General features: G+C 41.1%; 1 protein-coding gene across 2 annotated transcripts in view; it reads left to right on the top strand.

The window, feature by feature from the left end:
- The first annotated feature begins 641 nt into the window (after positions 1-641).
- The window catches only part of arap3 (ArfGAP with RhoGAP domain, ankyrin repeat and PH domain 3), a 363,864-nt gene continuing 352,541 nt past the window's right edge, over positions 642-11,964 (top strand). The window contains exon 1 of one of the 2 annotated variants that reach the window (XM_087995078.1): positions 642-1,054. The gene's annotated coding sequence lies outside the window, so the exon portion shown is untranslated. The remainder of the gene's footprint in view (positions 1,055-11,964) is intronic. The other variant, XM_087995076.1, reaches the window with a different exon arrangement.

The raw sequence follows: 11,964 nt of genomic DNA, 5'->3' as shown, positions 1-11,964 counted from the left end.
CCTCACAGCACCAGAGACCCGGGTTCAATTCCCGCCTCAGGCGACTGACTGTGTGGAGTTTGCACATTCTCCCCGTGTCTGCCTGGGATCCCTCCGGGTGCTCCGGTTTCCTCCCACAGTCCAAAAATGTGCAGGTCAGGTGAATTGGCCATGCTAAATTGCCCATTGTGTTAGGTGCAGGGGTAAATGTAGGGGAATGGGTCTGGGTGGGTTGCGCTTCGGCGGGTCGGTGTGGACTTGTTGGGCCGAAGGGCCTGTTTCCACACTGTAAGTAATCTAATCTAATCTAATCTACAAGCAGGAGACTGGAATAGCACAGCTAGCAGGAAGCATCAGAAGGTGGAGATGTCATCATTTCAGGTGTAACCCTTCTTCAGGACCTTCTCCCCCTCCTGATGCTGCCTGCCTTGCTGTGTTCCTCTCCCTCCTGATACTGCCTGCCTTGCTGTGTCCCTCCCCCTCCTGATGCTGCCTGCCTTGCTGTGTCCCTCCCCCTCCTGATGCTGCCTGCCTTGCTGTGTCCCTCTCCCTCCTGATGCTGCCTGCCTTGCTGTGTCCCTCCCCCTCCTGATGCTGCCTGCCTTGCTGTGTTCCCCCAGCCTTCTGCTTGTCTTCCTTTGATTCCAGCATCTGCAGGTTTTTGTGTCTAATCTGGATGGGTTTTTGCAGCTGACATTTCAACATTTCCTGAAACTTTTCCAGCATCGACAGGATTTTGCTTTTATTTCACTTTTACTGGCGCAAAGATCTGAATCCCTGGCAATTTGTTTGCTTGAAATAGAGCTCTCTGAAACCTGCAATTTAGTGTGGGACTGGAACAGGGAAGAAAGTCGGCAGAGCTGGTCTCTCAGCGTCTAATCCTCGCTCTGTAAATGCTACAGCTCTTCGCTCCTCCTCCTCTGGACCTGACCTCACAGAAACTCTCCTCCCCGGAGCCTCAAACTACAACTACAGAAGTGAGGACGCCAGCTGGATAGGATTCCGGAACACAGACACAGGCACAGAGAAGGAGAATAAACCCAACTCCCGGAGTTAACATCAAGAGCAGGAAAAGGTACCACAATTTCTCACTCACGCCGAGTTTCTGGCTGTAGTTAATGATTGTTACCGGGTTTGAGAAAAGGTTGCGAGCAGGAATCGGAGGCAGGAGATCCGAGTTCTAATCTTTAAAAATTAAGCATCGAATTCAACTTCATCCCTTTCGAGAATTCGCTGTTGATTCAGTGTTTCCGCCCTGCTCCCGTTGCTGGTCTGACCACAGGACGGTATTCTCGAGATATCAGCCCTAACCCAGCTCCTTGTTACTATCTTGCAACTTTGTCCCAGTCTTTACCCAGAAACTGACAACTTCATTAATGGGGCCATAGCAATTACCCATCTCCAGAATGTTCCCGAATTTCAGGCGGAATGTGTTGCGTGTATTTTGATTTTAGGAGTTGTGTGTTTGAGCTTCTGGGGCAGATGCGGTTATGGTTGTGTCCGTTGTTCGCATCGTCTCAAACACAGCCTCCAATTCCAGTCAGTTCTGAGTTGATGTGTTTCCAGGTTAATCCCAGTTGCTGCTCTCTAACAGTCACTCAACTACAACAGGAACACGAGAGAGTGATTTCTGCATTTAGTTCACTCTCCCCCATTCAGTCTTCTGCTGCAGAATTATTTGTTTGACAGCTTCCCCTGACATTTTGTTGAGATCTAGCCCTGACATTCTGTCCTACCATTGGTCAGAGAGTCTCTCTGACAGTTCAGTGCCTGGTATCACTAGACCAGGACATGATGGGAATGTAATTCCTCTATGGTCCCCTGGGTAAAGCTATTGCTTCGAATAGTCTAAGGCATAAAGACCACTCTCTGTGACTTGACTTCATTTCTTCCTATCACTGTAACAGCCAGCAGGTTTTGAGATTTTTGTTTATTTATTAGTGGGATGTGGGCATCGCTGTCTGGGTAGCATTTATTGCTAATCCATAGTGACCCTTCAGAAGATGATAGTAAACTGCCTTCTTGAACTAATACAGTTCATATGCTGTAGCTAGACCCACAATGCCCTTAGGGAGGGAATTCCAGGGATTCTGACCCAGTGATAGTGAAGGAACAATGATATATTTCCAAACCAGGATGGTGAGTGGCTGGAAGAGGAACTTGCAGGTGGTGGTGTTCCCATGTATCTGCTGCCCTCGTCATTCTAGATGGAAGTGGTCATGGGTTTGGAAGGTGCTGCCTAATGATCTTAGGTGAATTTCTGCAGGGCATCTTGTAGATCACTGTAGCACTGATGGTGGAGGGAATGGATGCTTGTGGATGTGGTGCCAATAAATTAGGCTACTTTGTCCTGGATAGTGTCAAGCTTCTTGAGTGCTTTTGAAGTTGCAAACATCCAGGCAAGTTGAGGGAATTCCATCACACTCCAGACTTGTGCCTTGTAGATAATAGACAAGTTTTGGGGAGTCAGGAGGTGAGATAATTACTGCAGTATTCCTAGCCTCTGACTTGTTATTGTAGTCACTGTGTTTATGTGATGAGTCCAGTTGAGTTTCTCCTGAAGATGGTGATGATTTACTCCTGAAGATGCTATATAAATGCAAATTGTTGTTGAGGTACATCGCATACAGATTCAGCAGCTTCTGGAAAGAAGACGACAAAAAAAAGGATAAGATTTGAGTTTTTATTTTAAATATTGCTGTAATGAATCCAACAATTTTTTTACAAGGTAGTTTGTACTGAGTTTGTGAAGCAGCCACAAGTCTCCAGCAAGCCTTTGTTGTTCCTCTTTTGTCTTGTGTGTCAATATTTACTGAGTTTTAAGAAATACGGGATATACATTGCAACAGAAAACTTAAATGCAAAATGAAAGCTGCATTTGATGCCATATGTGAAACAGGCATTAACTAAAACTGTGGAAAAACACAAAATAAAAAAAATTTATTTTTCAATAGCAGCAAAAATCCTTATAATGTAAATTCTCACAGTGAAAAAAAATGAACCCAGCCTTTAAACATGGAACAAAACAGGAACCATTCCCATGCATTTGTGCAGCTTGGCATTGGGGTTTTTAAAAAAAAAACAGTTTGTGGATTTAAGAAAACAAATAAATAAAGGAAAAAAAAACTGACTAAACCCCATTTCGAAATTGTAATTAATATTCCACAAAAACAACCAATCATAGCACTTAATCAAAATCTTTAAGCCCTTTGATGTGGCAGTCCTAATAATTTTTAGTGGAACCCATCACTGAGGGAAATATCAAATATAGTTTCAAAGTTTTCCGTTGTTGCGCATTTTGATGCACATCTGGCAATTATTGACACTTTTCTGATGTTGACATTGACCAATGAAAGGGAGGTGTTGCTTTTTCTATCACCTGTCATTTTGAAGTTTGAAATCAACTAGGAGGAAGTAAGGACTACAGATGCTGGAGATCAGAGTCCAGAGTGTGGTGCTGGAAAAACACAGCCAGTCTGGCAGCATCCGAGGAGCAGGAGAATCAATGTTTCAGCCATAAGCCCTTCATCAGGAATGAGGGTTTATGCCCAAAACATCGATTCTCCTGCTCCTTGGATACTGCCTGATCTGCTGTGCTTTTTCAGCACCACTCTAATCTTGACCCTTCTTCCCATCAAGACTATGTCGACGTATGATCCATTTCTAACTAAAATCCTTCTGCCTCTAAGCGGTCCACATCCCTCAATTCCTGACTATTCATGTATCTGTTAAGATGCCTCTTGAACTTTGCTGTTGCAGCCACCTCCACACCTCGTGTGGTCATACATTCCAGGCATTTACCAGCCTCTGTGTAAAAAAAACTGCCTCTCACATCTCCTTTTAAACTTATCCTCTTTTGCCTTGAACCTATTAGTTTTATATTTCATCCAGAAGACAGCATCTCCAACCACATTTTTTCAGTTCCAACTGTCCTTCACCCCGACCCTCCATCAGTACTGACCCTCCGACAGTGCAACACTCCCTCAGCACTGACCCTCTGACAGTGCGGCATTCCCTCAGCACTGACCCTCTAACAGTGCAGCACTCCCTCAGTGCTCTAGATATGATTCGTATCCATGTTATATTTTTGACTTTGGATGCCTAAAGCTGTGGGGTCAGAGAGGGCAATTTCAAATGACAGCCCATTAATATGATGAGCAGATCAACTTAGGATGGGCAATGGAATTGACAATGTGTTGATACTCTGGCTGAAATTCAGCCTCAGGAAACATGCAAAGCGGATGTTGATGAATCTATTACATGTCCTGCGTAATTCGTATTGGCTTGCTACAGTTCACCTTGTACCTTTATCTAAAAGGAAATGTCACCAGCTTCCTGTTTTGGCTGAATCATCATTCATGATCATTTTAGACTGATATTTGCGTGCAGAGAGCATCTTAATAAGAAACATTAGTTTTAAAGCAAAAGGGGTGATGTTCAAACAAGAAATATGATGCCTTCTTAGTCAGTTATAACTGTTCAGTTCCAAAATCTGAATTACTTCAGATCATTTTTTCAGAAATTTGCAATTTTCAGTCAATATTGGATCTGTCCATTAGAAAATCCAATGACATGAAACAGAGGTTCTACGAAGATGTTGATGAAGATGAAGGTTCAACGGCAATACTGATAAGGAGTAGAAAATAAGGTTGTCTAAAGTAACATGTGACACCAAGGGAGGAGAATTGTTGCAAATATGAAATGGGAATAGTTCTCTCCTTGCCCTTTTTTGGGGGAGGGGTGGGGGAGTGGGCGAGGGTGGATTTTGATTTACCTGTTTCTATTATTATCAATTTCAGTTCATTGCATTGTGTGATCTCAAGCAAATGGACTGTAATCATATCTTTACTTCAGCTGACAAATTGCTGTTCATTTCTCTGGATCATTGTATTTTTGAATCAATATTCTGAAGATTTAGCTGAAAGCCAATTGATCTTCCTGGAATTGAATAGCGATGTAATTGGATTACCTGAAACCCTTCCCTTTCCTAAAATACTATATATTTAACAATACTTTCCTGTCCATCTCTACAATCATGACAATATAATCAGTAAACTTTCACTAATGTTTATCATGTTTAAGTGACTAGTGAAAAATATTGACCTTCTGAGATAAGGTTGTGTGTTGGAATAATGCAGGATTCAGTTATTCTGACATTGATTAAGGAACTTGCCCTGGGTGCAGTGAGAATGAATTTCAACACAAGGCGAAATGTCCTGTTGTTTATTCAATACATTGATGTCAATGTGTTTTGATATATTTGACACTGTACGCCAAGTAAACTGTGATAAGGATTTGTGTGAAAATAACACAAAACAGATTTTCCATGAACTGCATTGAGATGATCAACAGCAATGTTCCACAACTTCAATTTATAAAAATAATGACATAGTCCACTTTGCAGAATCAGAAACAAACAGGTTATAACCTGCTTTAAGTTTCAGAAGATATTGGGCAGATGGCTAAAGAGGAACTGCTAAAGAGCCAATGAGAGGTCAGGAGGCAGAGAGGTTTTTTTATTTGTAGGATGTGGGCATCGCTGACTGAGCCAGCATTTATTGCCCATCCCTAATAGCCCATCCCTAATTGCCCTTGAGAAGGTGGTGAGCCGCCTGCTGCTGTGGATCGACCCACAATGCAATTAGGAGGGAATTGTAGAAGTTTGACCCAGCGACAGTGAAGGAACGGTGATATATTTCCTAGTCAGGATGGTGAGTGGCTTGGAAGGAAACTTGAAGGGGGTGGTGTTCCCAATGTATCTACAACCCTTGTTCATCTAGATGGTAGGGGTCGTAGGTTTGGAATGTGCTGTCTAAGGATCTTTAGTGAATTCCTGCAGTGCACCTTTTAGGCAGTGCACGCTGCTTCTACTGAGCATTGATGGTGGAGAACATAGGAGAAAAACAGGAGAAGAATGTGAGTAAAGGGCAAGGGGGTCATTCAGAGAACGTTTAGCTCAGTGGAAGCTGAGGAGGGTGAAAAGTGGTCGAGGCAGCTGATTCAATAATCCTAATATTTGTGACAAAGGAAAACCTAATCAGATAAATTGTTCACGTGAAGAATGTAATTACCCAGTTAGAAGTTAGGAATAAAGAGAGAAATGCCTGTTGATTGATGATAAACAAATAATATTTTTTTGGACATTGATGGCCTCTCCCTGGTCCTGGTAAAGTTTAGATGAGAACTTCAAGCATCCATTGGGAAGCCTGGATGTATCACTTAAGGATTTTAAAAATGAGTAATGGCTGAAGAGAGCTGAGATTTTAACAACGTATTAAGCTTTTGTTCCCAACTGACTTGAATTAAAGATGTGAGATACTTGATTTTATTGTGTTTTTGAAAACACCCTTGATGTTCCTGTTACTACCATTAAAATATATCAGAGCTTCCACCACAAAGTATCCAATACAGAATGAAATGCAAACGATATGAGAAATATTATGGAGTCTGTTGCTATGGAAATGGGAATGTAGAGAAGAAGTTCATATGTGACCTCTTGTGACATTGTGACCAATCTTTACTTTCAATTAGGAATGGCTCCCCTGTCCGGGGAATGGTGAAAAGAGGCACTTTGAAATTTCACTGAATTTCCTTGATAAAGGAAACATTCATTTGTGAACAGTCATTAGGGAAAATGATTAATAAATTCTTTCAGAATGCATGTAGAGGGCAATCAAATAACAACGCTCTCCTTGTACATCATAATTCAAACTAAAACAAAACTGGGGTCAGAGTGAGTGCAGGAAACTGAGCCTGGAGAGAATTTGCAGCAAGCCAGTCCTTAGTCAGGACAGAGATGGTCCAGAAAATAACCCAACTGAGTTACAATGTACATTAACATGAAAATATTCCTATAAATTAGATATGAAAAGTTGTACAATGGATCTAAACTGAAACAAATAAAAATTATACTAAAAATAAATATTAGGAAGAATTTTATTCCAGAAGTGTAGAATATTTGAATAACTTATTAGGCATGTGTTCCTGGATAAAAGCACCAGGGGCATTCAGGGTGGTCCGGATATAAATGTTCAGAGTCCTAGAGTAATGTAATTTGAGGAGCTGTAATGTCTTTTCATATTCTTGTTTCTTCAATTCTTGCTTTTATAAGAACATAAGAAATTGATATAGAAGTCGGCCATTCAGCCCCTCAAACTTGTCTACCCATTCTTTGATCACAAATCTGCCCCAGGCCTCATCTGTTCTTTTAAGCCAAATCATCATAGTCTTCAACTCCGATATTACAGGTAAAATCTATTTAGCTCCTCTTTGAATATTTTCGGTGATCTAACCTCCACAACTCACTGGTGTTGAGAATTCCAGATGTCCAGTATCCTCTGGAAGAACAAATACCTTCACATCCCAGTTGTAAATGTGACCAATCATATTCTGTATATCACAAGTATGAGACTCCTTTCTCATGGGAACATCTTCTCAACATCTCCCCTGTAAAACTTTCTCAGAGTCTTGTATATTTCAATAAGATCATCCTTCATTATTCTAAATACTGCTAACTAAAGCCTTAACCTCTCAGGTGGCATGGTGGTTAGCACTGCTGCCTTACAGCACCAGGGTCCCAAGTTCGATTCCAGCCTCGGGTGACTGTCTTGTGGAGTTTGCACATTCTTCCTGTGTACAGGTCAGGTGATTTGGCCATGCTAAATTGCCCATAGTGTTAGGTGCATTAGTCAGAGGGAAATGGGTCTGGATAGGTTACTCTTCGGAGGGTCAGACTTGTTGGGCCGAAGGGCCTGTTTCCACACGTAGTGAACCTAAATCTAAATTCCTGAAATGATTACTTTGGCTGTCATTATATAATTATTGAAGTGCATTAGAGCATTTTTCTCAGTGAAAGAAGTGCAATCAATTATTTTAAGCTGTAGAAACAGTGCTTTGGAACTCAAATGTCATGATTTGAAATGATCTAATAACCCTTTACCTTTGAAGAAATTATTCTGTCGATTTAACTTCAATAAAAATCCACTTACCTGCTTGTGGCCAACTGGCACATCAAAAAAAAAGGCTTTATTGTCTTGGTCTTCTCTTGCCTGTTTTGAGAGAGAGCCCTATGAAATTGATTGGTTGAGTTTCATAAGCTATTACACCTCTCAACTCAGCAACAAATGTATAAATATTTTGAGCAATGCACAAGGGTTTTTGAAAATTTATCTGTCTTTGGTATGGTTTCTGAGTAGATGTCTGTTTGTTTTTACAATTGTTTGGCCACTTGGATATTTGTCAGGGTAAATTGCTGTGTTTGGTGACAGATCAAAGAAGTTGTTAGAGATTTGAAAAAAAGAAAAGTTCACAGAATTGTTATGATGCAGAGAGAGGGCATTTGGCCCATTGTGCCTGCATTAGTCCTATTGCCCAATACTAATTTCCTGTCTTTTCTCCCCATTTCCCTGCACACTATTTCTATCCAAATAATCATCCAATTCCCTCTTGAATGCCTCAATTGAACCTTACTCCATCACATTACCAGGCAGCGCATTCCAGACCCTAACTACTTGCTGCTGGAACAAGGGTTTCCTCACATCACCCTTGCTTCATTTGCACATGACTTTAAATCTATATCACCTTCATTTTAAAAAATACAAATAGGAACAGTTTTTCCAATGTATTCCATCTAGTCGTTCTTGATTTTGAACATTTCTATTAAATTTTCTCTCATCCTTCTTCTCTGTAAGAAGAATAGTCCCAAATTCTTCAGTCAGTAAGCTGGTCATCAAGTTTGTCCAGTGGGAGAGTTACAGACCCAGGAAAGAACGAGACTCCAATCCTAACCCTCCCACAAGAGGTCAAGTTATTTGGCTTCAAGTCAGCAGAAACAGTGGCCTTTTTCAGGCAACAACAAGATGCTATTGAGGAGATGATAACCTAGTGGTGTAATGACTAGACTATTAATCTCAAAATGCAGATAACATTTTGGTTACCCAGGTTTGAATCCTGCCATGGTAGATGGTGGAATTTGACTTCAATAATAGAAATGTGGAATTAAGAGTCTAATGATGACCATGAACTACTGTGAGGAAAAACAATGAGCCGGGTGCTGGCAGGTGGGACTAGATTGGGTTGGGATAGCTGGTCGGCATGGATGGGTTGGACCAAAGGGTCTGTTTCCATGCTGTACATCTCTATGACTCTATGACTCTATGTTCTTTAGGGAAGGAAATCTTCCATCCTTATCTGGTCTGATGTCTCCAGATCCACAACAATGTGAGTAACTCTTAACTGCCCACTGGGCAGTTAGAGGTGGGCAATAAATGCTGGACTAGCCAATGACACCCATGTCACCAGGATATAAAGAAAATAAGATTCTCGATTCTACAGCCGCAGCTGTCTTACAAGTGTAGATATGAGAAACTAGCTAACAACCTCTAAACCACTACTCTGCTGCAAACCAAACACAACTCTCACTGATGTTGACCTGACCTCAGAAGAGAAACAGAAAAATGGGGGCAAATAAATTCTAACCATCCCAAACAGAACAAGTGTTGGACTGAGGTGTACAAAGTTAAAAATCACACAACACCAGGTTATAGTCCAACAGGGTTAATTGAAAGCACACTAGCTTTCGGAGTGATGCTCCTTCATCACCTGATGAAGGAGCGTCACTCCAAAAGTTAGTGTGCTTCCAATTAAACCTATTGGACTATAACGTGGTGTTGTGTGATTTTTAACTTTGCCTGATTGTAGTCTGCCTTATTTCTCTCCAGTATTGTACTAGACATTATGATTGGCGGGAAATATCGAAGTTAAATACCCTAAACTTGTATTGACCAAGAAACAAAAAGGATTCAAAAGCTTGAAAGACTTTAACTTTTTCATATCAAATTTCAAAGAGTTCCCATTTCTATTGCGTAGTTCCTGATGTCTGTCCATAGTGGAAACAGGATGAATGGCTATGGAAAATGCAGAGGGGAAATGTGAGAATGAGAAGGCATGGAGGAATAGCATGCAGGAGTGTACAGGGTGAGACAATTAGCAGGTGAGCTATATAAAAATGATGTGGAGAGCAGGACTGATATTCCTCAGAGGTTACATGGGTGTGCCAGCAAGCCGTCCTTGATGCTCCTACCCCACATCACCCCTTCTCCTTTCTGAAACTGCCTTTGATCAGTCTCGGGAAGGGACAGATCAGAATCTTGTCTCCAGAGGAAAGTCAAAGGAGTGGAATGATACTTGCTGGTGGAGATGATGTGTTCGCAATGAGGCTCTCTGGAAGTGATTGACTCTCATTTCCTGAAGCTGACATGGAATTCCAGTGTCACTGTCATTTCTCAGCTGACATTTGTTCCACAGTCTGAAAAAAAGCTTGTTGTCGAATTGAATATACACCATATTAATGGTTCCTGCTCATACACGAAAACATTGTGTCCGAGCAGTGACCTGGAAGGTTAGTCAATCATGGTAATGAACATTCAGAGGTGAGGGGGTAAAGTCTGCTCTATGCTGCCAGGAGCCATTTGGAAATGACAAAAGCTCCAATAGATAAACAATGAAATATTTTGGCATTTAAAACAGGGGTGTCCAACCACAACCCTTATGGTCACACATTGAACACTCCCGTTCCGCGATACCTGAGACACAATTAAAACAACTTGCTGCTTTTGAGACAAAGATCTGCTTTTTTAACCTACCAGCCCTTTGGCCAGCTCTTTCCAAACCATTTCCCTTCAAGACCCTAACTGAAGGCTTGAAAACAGTCACAAATCCTCAGTGAGAGGTAGAACAGGAGGATGGGGAGACAGCAGACAAAAGGGGTATTGGCACCTTCTGCCTCAAAGCTTGCACTTCCAAACTTTCAGCTCGTGACCCCTGATCTATGACCAAGACTTGACCAAACCATCAGTTTGTTGATTTGCAGATGAAGTAGTTTGATGTAAGCAATTAAATTGTTCACCCCGTCTTGTTGAAATGAATTGCACTGTGAGAAGGAGATGAAAGAAGGTCATTGTAATAGAAAGTGAGAGAGGCTGGATTGTTGGAAGGAGACCGGTGTACACAGTTGGGTCAGTGGCCTTTTTCTGAGTTGTAAGGTACTGTATTGTTTTATCCAATACCATTTCATAACATCTTTATGTTCTCACCTGAACAATGTGGTCAGAAAATGAACCAGTTCGCAAAACCTCATGCCTGATTAGAATACACCATCTCCATTTCATCTTTCAATTTCTTCCATTGCTGACAATCTCTATTTTTGTTAAAAAAAAATTCTCCCCCTTGCATTACATTCTGTTTTTAGTCTAACTTTTACTGCCTGCTTACCCTGAACTGTTCTCTTCCACTAAATAAGTATTGATACTGTTAAATGAACTCTCTGTGTTAACTTCACTGCTTCATGCCCTTTGTCATTATTTCCGTTATTTGTGCTTCCAGTATTGACTGTTCACTTTCTCCCTACTCCCACTTCATTTCTGCTTTTTATTGTTGACTATTTTACCCCTCTCTGTCATTACTTCCTCTTCCCTCAACTCATGCTGAGACCTTTCGAGTCCTACACACCGATTGTGCAAGAATGGGACTTTGGACAATACAATGCAAGCACTCCCACAGGAGGAAAACTAGCACCTAGCAACTCACTGTTTATTGCTGTAAATCTGTTTTATGTTCAGGAAAGTCAGATATTTGGTTACTAATTAACAGATGTTAATTAGAAACTTTTTCTACTTGAGCAAGGGTCATTTAGTATATTCGAGGGTGAGACAGACAGCTTTTTAATCATTAAGGGAGTTCTCGGTTATGGGGAAAAAGTGGAGTTGAGGATTGTCATATCCGCCGTGATCTCATTGAATGGTGGAGCAGATGCAATGGGCTGAATGGCCTATTTATCATTTTTTGTCTAATGGTCTTATGACCCTTCCTGTCATGCAGGTTTAATCAAGCTCATCCAAACTTAGAGACAGTGAAAGTTTTGAATTGAAATTATGAGTACTAAATAAATTTCAAAATAGATCTCTCAGTTTGAGAGATGGCTATATT

The sequence above is a fragment of the Chiloscyllium plagiosum genome, unplaced genomic scaffold, assembly GCF_037043375.1.
Source record: "Chiloscyllium plagiosum isolate Xiang-an unplaced genomic scaffold, Cpla_swu_hap1 HiC_scaffold_16, whole genome shotgun sequence".
Lineage (NCBI taxonomy): Eukaryota > Metazoa > Chordata > Chondrichthyes > Orectolobiformes > Hemiscylliidae > Chiloscyllium > Chiloscyllium plagiosum.
The sequence above is the reverse complement of the archived record's forward strand: the minus strand, read 5'-3'. Positions and strand labels throughout refer to the sequence as shown.